This window comes from Physeter macrocephalus, unplaced genomic scaffold (assembly GCF_002837175.3).
Source record: "Physeter macrocephalus isolate SW-GA unplaced genomic scaffold, ASM283717v5 random_207, whole genome shotgun sequence".
Lineage (NCBI taxonomy): Eukaryota > Metazoa > Chordata > Mammalia > Artiodactyla > Physeteridae > Physeter > Physeter macrocephalus.
In genome coordinates, this window is record NW_021145493.1 from 84,423 (window position 1) to 95,022 (window position 10,600).

The window sequence follows — 10,600 nt, forward strand, 5'->3', positions numbered from 1 at the left end:
AAATATTAAGCATTAGTTAATGATATACATACTGAAATATATAGGAAGATGTATACTGATGTCACAATTTGCTTTGAAAAGCATGAAGACTGATGGGTAGATAGAAGGATGGATAGATATGTGATAATGCAATTGTAAAATGCTAATGGCAGAATCTAGGTGGTGTGTATAAGATGTTTAGTATAAATTTTTTCCAACTTTGGTATATATTTGAACATTTTCATATTAATGTTAGGAGAAAAGCTCAATCAGAACTCTTGGGGGATATGTTATTGTTTATTCCCACTTAAGAAGAAAACACAAAAGGAAAAGCGTTGCCTACATCAAAATTAAATAAACTGTTGAAAGACAGGAAATAAACCAGGAGAAAATATATGCAATATAAAAAAGTTAAGGAGAAAATCCAGGATATACAAGTATATAACTTACTCTTATGTATCAAGGACAAAAACGCAAGCAATTCAATAGAAAACTGGCATGGAAATAGGCAGTTTATAGATGAGGAAATACCATAACCAAAACAGTAAAGAGTGATCAGTTGGACTTGTAAGCCTCAAAAATAAAACAGTAAATTATTTTATCAGCAAAATCGGTTTATTTGAGAATGGCAGAGAGTTGTAATTCGGGACAAGCAAGCTATGGGGAATTATGGGCAAGTCTAGAGAACAAAAGGGGGGCTTGCTTTTGTTAGGTTTTAGGAGAAAACTGGGGAGGGTTGTTTTGAACAAACGTTCATTGGAGAAGAACATTGTTTCTCATTGGCTGCAAGTGGTGGTTAGAGCATTGTTGCTGGCGCAGGGAGGTGTTGACCTGAAACAAACAGACTGCCAGATATTTCTCCAGAAAAGATGGGTTTATTTGGGATCAGCAGAGAATTGCAGTGGGGGGTCTGCAACCATGGGGAGCCATGTGTAAGTCACTGCATGGCAAGGGAAGGAGAATGTTTTTATAGAGGGGAAAAGGAAGTTGGGAGGGCTATAGTAAACAAAGAGTTCATGGCTTGGGGCTTCCCTGATGGTTAAGTGGTTAAGAATCCGCCTGCCAATGCAGGGGACACAGGTTCGAGCCCTGGTCTGGGAAGATCCCACATGCTGCCGGGCAACTAAGCCCATGAGCCACAACTACTGAGCCCACGAGCCTAGAGCCCATGCTCCACAACAAGAGAAGCCACCACAATGAGAAGCCCGCGCATGGCAACGAAGAGTAGCCCCCGCTCGCCGCAACTAGAGAAAGTGGCGCACAGCAACAAAGAACCAAAGTAGCCAAAAATAAATAAATAAATTTATTTTATAAATAAATAAAAAATAAAGTTAGTTAAAAAAAAAAAAAAAAGAGTTCATGGCTTTTCATTGGCTGAATCCTTGCCAGGAGAGAAGAGGAGTCTTCTTCCTGTCGGGCTCTGCTATCAATGCAAGTTGTGAGAACTTCCTTTTCGGTTCTCCCAACTCTATTTAATTGAGGTTACTGTTTGTTAATTTTTTACCTTGGGATCTTCCTTCCCTTTTTTTCTTTTATTTTTTTCTATTTAAAAAAAATTCTACACCTGAAAGTAACATGACATTGTAAATCAGCTATACCCCAAAATAAAATGAAAATTAAATTTAAAAATTCTTCCTTTTTTTAAAAGCAGGAGATAAAATTCCTATGTGAAAAATGTCCTCCCTTGTACCGTAATAAAAGTAACATTCTTATTTTCCTTCTTCCTGCTGTTTATGGAGGCTGGAACAAGTGTTATGTAATTGAGAGGTCTCCATTCAGGGCTTTCTGACTCCATTTAAAATGAGGTTTAGGGCTTCCCTGGTGGCGCAGTGGGTAAGAATCTGCCTGCCAATGCAGGGGACATGGGTTCGAGCCCTGGTCAGGGACGATCCCACATGCCGTGGAGCGGCTAAGCCCATGCACTGCAACTGCTGAACCTGCGGTCTAGAGCCCGCGAGCCACAACTACTGAGCCCACACGCTACAACTACTGAAGCCCACGCGCCTAGAGCCTGTGCTCCACAACGAGAAGCCACTGCAGTGAGAAGCCCATGCACTGCAACGAAGAGTAGCCCCTGCTCGCCGCAACTAGAGAAAGCCCACGTGGGCTTCCCTGGTGGCGCAGTGGTTGAGAGTCCGCCTGCCGATGCAGGGGACACGGGTTCGTGCCCCGGTCCGGTCCGGGAAGATCCCACATGCCGCGGAGCGGCTGGGCCCGTGAGCCATGGCCGCTGAGCCTGCGCTTGCGGAGCCTGTGCCCCGCAATGGGAGAGGCCACAACAGTGAGAGGCCCGCGTACCGCAAAAAAAAAAAAAAAGACATCATTCAGAAAGGGAAAAGTAAGCTATAATGAGGGATAGGATATTTGCAACATATATCTGAAAAGTAACAGCATAAGTGAATAAAGTTTGCAAATCATAAGAAAAAGCTAAAGGTCTGAAGAAAAATGGGCAAGAGCCTTGAGTAGGCAGTTCATTGAAGATTTCCAAACAATCAATAAACACATGAAAGGACTTCCCTGGCAGCCCAGTGGTTAAGACTCCACGCTTCTGCTGAAGGGGGCACGGGTTCGATCCCTGGTTAGGGAACTAAGGTCCCTCATGCTGTGTGGTGTGGCAAAAAACAAAACAAAACAAAACCAAGACACAAACAAATGAAAAGATGCTCAGTTTCAGTGATCAGTGAAATGGAAATAAAATCATGCTGAGATGCTAGTATACACCCAACACAGTGTCGAAATTTAAAGGCTGACAATATCAAGTATCGGTAGGGATGTGGAGCAACAGGAATGCTCATAGACTATGTGGGAGTGTAAATTTTTACAATCATATTCCTTCTAACCAGCAGAATTTGGTTATAAGCAATATGTGATACAATATGGCAGAGGTGATGGGATGCCTCTCCTGTTTTATACAATGCATTGTATTGTATAAAACTTGGTAGCAGACTTTTCCTAATCTTCCTCTGTTGCTGGCGTTGAAGAAGCAAGCTCTCATGAACCATACAGCCAAAAGGATAATTCTGCCAACAACCTGATGGAACTTAGGAACAGATTCTTTTGCAGTTGAGTCTCTGGTCAAGATCCACCCCTGAGTGACATCTGAATTGCAGCCTTGTGAAACCCTAAAACAGAGAACCCAGCTAACCTACAGAACCTGAGATAATAGGTGTTGTGTAAGCCAATAAGCTTATGGTAATTTGTTACACAGCATAGAAAATTAATACAATCCATTTGGAAAACAGACCTATTATGGTAGAAGATATGCATGCCCAAGGACCCTGTAATTCTACTCTTTGGAATGTATATAACAGGCATGCTTGCACATGACCACCAAGAGCTATGTACAAGAATATTCATATAAGCAGTATTTGAAATAGCCCTACACTAGAAACAATTTAAAGTCCATCATCACTGATATGGGTAAATAAATTGTGGTGTATTCAATACAATGGAATACCATACATTAATTATCAAGAATGAACTCAAGTATACACAATAATATGTATGAATCTCACGTTAAGTTAAAGAAACTAAAAATTTTTAAATGTTGTATGGTTCCATTTCTCTAATACTCGAAAACATGCAAAACAAAACTGCGGTATTAGGAATGAATACTCGGGTAGTAAAAGTATAAAGGAAGGCAAGGAAGTGATTACCATAAAATCCAGGGATATTGCTGCCTTTGAGGTGGGGAGCTAAGGGGTTTGTGATTGAGAAGGGACACGTGAGATTTCTAAGGTCGTGGGGATTTTCATTTAAAAAGTATTCATCACAGTATAAATTTGTTTTGTCCTTTTTGGTGTTGTATTTCTTATTTTTAAAAAAAGGTTTAAAAAAAATGATTGGATGAATCTCCACCCAATGTAACTTGGAAATGTAGTAGAAACATTCCAATGTGGCATTGACGTATGTTTTCTTGTATATATTTATTCTACCATCTGTCCTCCTCCGCAATTGAAATAAAAGTTCTGTGAAGACATGACTCAAACATTCCCTATATGAATGAATGAAAGGAAAAGTATTATTAAGGGAAATGATGGTAACCACATAAAACCAACAAATTATAAATATATAAATGATATAAACATGTACATACCTATAGAATGTCTAAAAATCCATTAATATTTATCTTATAAAACCGGATAGATTTAAATAAAGTTAACAGTCCCAAGATTAACATACAAATGTAAGACAAGTTCAAAGATAATATAGAAAAACTTTTGAGAAGGGACAGTAAAGTTTAGAAATAAAGAATAGTGAAGAGGGATGTGTCAGTTATCCACTGCTGCATAACAAACCACCTGGAAACTTAGTACCTCCTTGTACCGCGTTGCAAGAGCTCAAAGAAAAGCATTCTTCGAGCCTCCCGCCGCCCGGCTGCTCTGGGGTAGGCGCGAGGACCCGCCCAACCGACTTCAGCGGCCCTGGTCCCGCCCCGTGCCCCGTCCTCCCGCCTGGCCCTGCCCCCAAGATCCCTAACGGAGCCCGCCCCGCGGGGCCCAACGGCTCCTGTGAGAGAACACTAGGACTTCTCGGCCCCGAGGCTGGCGGATGCAATGGTCGCCGCTCCTGCCGCCTCAAGCGCTCCTAGGTCGGGCCCCGGAGCCTTCCACCTTCCAAGGAGGTGGAGAGGGCGCCCCCAGAGCAGCTATCTTTTCCGAAACTGCGCCACTGTTTCCCTCGCGATCTGCCTCTAGCACTGACCAACAGGTCCGCGTGCGGCCCCGCCTCTTGCAGGGCGGGGTCTCGGCGAGGGTTGGGAGAAGGTGCTCCGGGGGCGGGGTCTTGGTAAGGGCGGGGAGACGGAGCTCGGGAGGGCGGGGTCCCGGAGAGGGTGGGGAGACCGGGTTCTGGGAGGCGATATCTAGGCGAGGGAGGGGGCGTGGAGCTCCAAAGGGCGGGGTCTGAGCGAGTGAGTGGCCCTCGACCTCTGGAGGCGGGGTCTCAAGCGACTGGGAGTCGAGCTGGCGGTGACCTTCCGTCCTCGTGTCCTTCCGTTCTCTGAACCTGGACGTTTCGTCGGTTTTTCGGGTGAGAGGTGCCGGTGAAATTTAATCAAGGAGGTCCTTTTCTGCCCTCCTTGTACAAGAGAATTTTACCTGTGACTTTTGCTTTTTTGAGCGGCATTGAGGTGAGGTTTTAAGATTAACTTTTTTTCAGTTATTTATGTCTGACAAATTCGTTTGGGAAAATACTTTCGGGATTCTAGGGTGAGTGTAAACAAGCAAGTGTAATAAAGAAAATAAAACGAAAGAGGAGAAGTGAAAACGTAAATAACAGGTCTTACAATTAAAGTAAGATTGTTCAGCTCTTAAGTCAACTCCAACTCTCCTCCAGAGGCTGTGATCCCCGCAGAGTTTAAAAATATAGGGATCTCTTATATTGATATTATTAAAAGGGATTTTTGGTGCCATATATTTGTAGTTAAAGCGTGATAGGAATCCAAAGTATAAGTGAAATACGTCAGATTGTATTTCTTAAAAACATAAGGACTCTCCAGAAAAAGGGAGGAAGCAGCTTTCCGAATATTAGTCGCAGAAAATCGAATTTACTAACCTTAAACGAGATGTGGTTTGACCAAGTGGGTTTTTTTCAGGGAAGTTAAAAACTCATGGGTGAGAAATTGGAGGAAAAATAAGTCTGGAGGAAATTCAGCAACATAGGCTCCTTGTTTCTGAAAATATTTCTCACACCTTACCTTTTTCTTAAGAATTTTTCTTAAAAGTTTCAGAAATAACACGGGTGGTTTATATTGTGGATAGGCATTTAAGTTAATTCCTGTGTTAAGGTTTGTATTGTATATATCTAGTGGATGTGTGCACCTTCTCAATCTAGAACTGAACATTTTCCAGGGCACTCAGCAAAACTCATTGAGTGCCAGATATGAACCAGACCTAGGTCCATGCGTGGGCACAGGGACAATAAAAAATGCACTGGTGCTGTCCCCACAGAGTAGGCTGTTTAGAGCACAAACATTTAAAACTGACTTGGGGGCCTGTAACAGAAGAACTTTAAGAACTGAAAGGTAGGGCTGCCCTGGTGGCGCAGTGGTTGAGAGTCCGCCTGCCGATGCAGGGGACACGGGTTCGTGCCCCGGTCCGGGAAGGACCCACATGCCGCGGAGCGGCTGGGCCCGTGAGCCATGGCCGCTGAGCCTGCGCATCCGGAGCCTGTGCTCCGCCGCGGGGGAGGCCACAGCAGTGAGAGCCCCGCGTACCGCAAAAAAAAACCCCAAAAAACTGAAAGGTAAGTAGGACAGAGCTAGGCAGAAGCTGTGGAAGGAGGGGTTTTGAGAGGTGGAAGAAAGTGCAGAATCCCAGAAGCAGGACAGAGCCTGGTGTGTTGCCTGAATGGAGGAGAGACCTGACCTGGGAAGTAGAGAATGATGAGAGAGGGAGGCAGTGTTACCTGAAATCAGGGTTCACTTCTTAGTGGGTGTCGAGCCAAAAGACACAACCAAGCCAAAGAGCAAGAGAGGGAAGGATATATTACTTGCAGCAAGTAAGGAGTACACTGCGATCTTTCTCAATGCAGTGTCTCCTTGAACAGCACAACTGGGGAAGTTTTAAGCTAAGGGTACATGCATACTCATGAAGGGGCTTGAGCAGAAGAGAATTCAGCATAGAATTGGGTCAAAGTTTGCCAGAATCCAGGCGTTAGTTGATTGAAGTCACGGGGGTCAGAAAAGGTCAACATCATCTTTCCTTAGGTTCAGACATGTCTGAGGTCTCAGCATGTAGTTACCATCCTCCACCTAGGTGATTGTTATGTATATCCCTTGAGGAGGAACTAGGACTCCGTTTTGTAGCTGAACTATTATTTCTTGACTACCTTTCCTTTGTTCTTGCATTCCCTCACTTCCCTTAAGATCATTAATTACTGAGACCTGTTCTAGGGCAAGCTTATGTCAAGAAAGCCATGCCTGGTTCTCTGTCTCTCTGGGGACACCCCCCTGCCCGCACCCTATCTGCTTACAGCAGGACTAGTTGGGACTTTAAGGAAACGAATTTATTGAAGAGTTTGAAGCAGGGATGTGATGTGATTCCTTTTGTGATTTACCTAGATCATTCTAGCTCCTGGATTGGGAATAGACTTCAGGAAGCACTAGAGAAGGCATGGCGGCAAGAGAATAAGTCTAGGGATAGAAAAGAAGCAAAAGGATTTGAAAGAAGTGTAGGAAGTGGCATTAGAGGATTGGGTCGCTCCTTCATTTACTTATTTACTAAAGGATGAAGAACACTTACTACGTGCTTGTCCTAGAATCGTGGATGGAGTCCAAGCAACAAACACGTACATGAATAAAATATACAGTACTGTTCTCATAATTACAAGGGAGATTGAGAAAAACTGGCAGCTGTTGAAAGTGCACTACATAGAAAACCAGTGGAGGAATTAAAGAGATTTGATGGCCAAGCTACGAAAAATAAGTTCCCCATGAAGATTCTTCCCAGGAAATGTATCATTGTTATATCTCCAGCATGTGTGTTTATAAACAAAAGACTAGAAGGTCTGCGGTCCATCCTGCAGCCACCCCAGAGCCTCTCCTGAGCACTCAGCCAGGTGCCGCCACCCCTACCCAGCGCACCAAAGGAGGTCCCGTCCAGACCGACTGGTCCTGTGAGATTCTTCTCCATTGCTGATGTGGGGAACCTCCACCCAACGTAATTTGGCCCTCAGGCCTGAGGAGAGCCAGGATCCCTTCTTTCTTTTCCTCTGGGCTCCAGCCTTCTGTCCACCTGTCCCTGAGGGCTGGACTCTCCCTAATGATACCTAATGATGCAAATGGGGTCCCTCATGGAGGGAAAGGAGAAAATTTTTGTATGGAGAAGGTTAGGTGGCTCAGAGGCAGTCGCAGAAGAGAGGGTGTTGGCAGAAAGCCTTGCAGGCTGGGATCAGGGACACCTGGGGATGGAGGGAAGGGGCGTGGAGGTTGGGGGGGAAGGTGCTGCCGGCTGGAGGTCATTTCCTTCTGGGAAAGGCCGGGGGGAGTGGAAGTTCTACAATGCCAGCAGATAGCTTAGGGGTGGATCTGAGATTTAGAAGCACCAATGGCAGTGCTTTGGGCCAGGGTATTTGGAGGGTCTTATGTTCAAATAACCCTGAGGTTTGAGGATGGTAAGCACAGTGAAAATGTTGTAAAACCGGCCAAACAGCATAGACTTGCCAAAGTGACCAGTGAGCTGGGTTCCTTGATCACTGTAATGAAGTTCGAGAGAGGTTCCCCAGGGAGGGATAATCTTTTTTTCTTTAGTTAATCAATTAATTAATTTATTTTTGGCTGCGTTGGGTCTTCCTTGCTGCGCGCAGGGGCTACTCTTCGTTGCGGTGCACTGGCTTCTCACTATGGTGGCTTCCCTTGTTGCACGCGGGCTCAGTAATTGTGGCTCGCGGGCTCTAGAGCGCAGGCTCAGTAGTTGTGGTGCACGGGCTTAGTTGCTCCGCGGCATGTGGGATCTTCCCGGACCAGGGCTCGAACCCGTGTCCCCTGCATTGGCAGGCGGATTCTTATCCACTGCGCGACCAGGGAAGTCCTGGGATAATCTTTTCCAACAAAATTTTAGCCACAGACGCAGCAGTGACCTGTCTACAGGGGAAAGCTTTGGTCCGATGAGAAAACATACAGATCATGACTAAAACGTATTTATAGCCGTGAGATGGGGGCAGCTACGTGAAATCCACTTGTCAAACCTCAAATTACCCATCAGGCAATTTAAAATGTCCAGGAACAGCATGAACAGGTTTCCCTGCATTGTACTTTGGACAGGAGGGGCACACAAGGTAGGTGGTCTTTGTAGGCTTCTTACTATTTCCCCACCAATAATGGTTCATGAATGCTATCATTTTGTCAGTGGACCAGAACGACAGGAATGGGAATCTTAGAATTTCTAGTAGGACCAGTTATTTGGCCCAAACCAGAGTTCTTTCTTTTTATTGAACCAACAGTTACTAGGTCAATATATATATTTTTTTCCTTTTCTGGAGCCAGTTGTTGGGCATTTCTAGTCAATTTTTCTAAATTGTTATCTTGGGGAGTGTCCCTTTGGACCATGACTGAGGTTTGGCCTTTGGTTCCTTTGAGAGCGGTGTTTTGGGAGGAAATAGCAATGAGAGGTGGTTTCCTTTAGCCTCGAGGGAGTCAAACTTGGAACGCCCAGCATCTTAATAATAGCCAAGGTGGTGGGCAAGAGTAGGGCTTCCTCCCAGGGAAATAGCATCCACCTGCTAAAACTTTTGGCCTTAAAGGGATATACAGTCTCCAAAGAAAAACTGCAGTTTGCTCAAACGCAGGTTTGATATTTAGGGCACCCCATCTCAGAAGAAGGACTACATTTGGATGCAGATAGGCTTCGTGGCATCCTGAACTTCCCGAAACCTAAGACTAAGAGCCAGTTAGGAGGTTTTCTTGGGCCAGCTGGCTACTGTCGAAATTTGGATTCCAAATTTCTCTTATGGCTCAGCCCCTATAACGCTTTATTGAAAACCTGCAAACCTGACCCCATTAACTGGGGAGATCAAGGTGACACAGCTTTTGAAGCCTTAAAGAAAAGCTTGGACATCCTAATCATCAGCTTCCCTTCTTCCTCTTTGTATATGAGAAGGAAGGGAATGCCCTTGGAGCACTCACCCAAAACAATGGGGACCGTCACTGACCATGGGGCATTATGGCCAGCAGCTGGACTCTGGCATGGGCTAGTCCCCTTGCATGAGAGCCATTCCTGCCGCTGCCCTTCCGGCTAAAGCCACTGAAGAGGTGATCATGGGATCCCCCTTTAACCACCTTTGTACCCCATGCAGTCAAAGCCCTCTTCATTGCTTGTCACACCTCAGCACTTTCCAATCAGCGGCCTCACCTCTTATGAAATCCTTTTGCTAATTGCTCCTCACATGACGCTCACATTGTACTCAGCTCAGCCCTGCTACTCTTCTCCCCTCCTTCACTGACAAAATCCCTCACAACTGCCTAACCCTGACGGATCACCTTTTGACTCCGCATAATAATTTACAGGAGACTCCTCCAACCAATGCAGATTTTTCAAGGTTTACCCATGGTTCTTATTTAAAGGGAGAAAATGGTAAATAATTGTGCTGGGTAAATACTGCAACTCCTTTTGATATCCTTGAGGCAGCGCCTATATCTATGGCTTCTTTGGTCCACCAGGCTGAATTATATGCTTTTACTCTGGCTTGTACTTTATCTGAGGGCAAAACCGCAAACATTCATACCAATGGAGTAGCCTTTGGAGTAGCGCATGACTTTGGGGTGCTATGGAAGCAAATGGCTCTTATATTCAATCCAAAATGGATAGATATTTGGATGTATATATATTATGTATGTAATAGATCTAAATAGAGTTTGTGTGTTTGTGTCTGTCTGTGAAAGTTTTGAGTGTTCATTGTACAGAATTTGAACAAGGAGAGTATGAATGATCACCTGTGCCACAAACATTCCCCTCCACTGTCTCCATGGGAGGAGGGCCTAATGAATTGGGGGCATGGGGCCCGTTTCCCCTCTTCCCCCCAAGTGGCAACAGCTGTGCTGTGCTGGCGGACTCCAGAGGCAGCTGCTTGTCCCTGTGGCTAGGAGGACACCCACACACCTGTGGACTCCCAGGAATCTCTC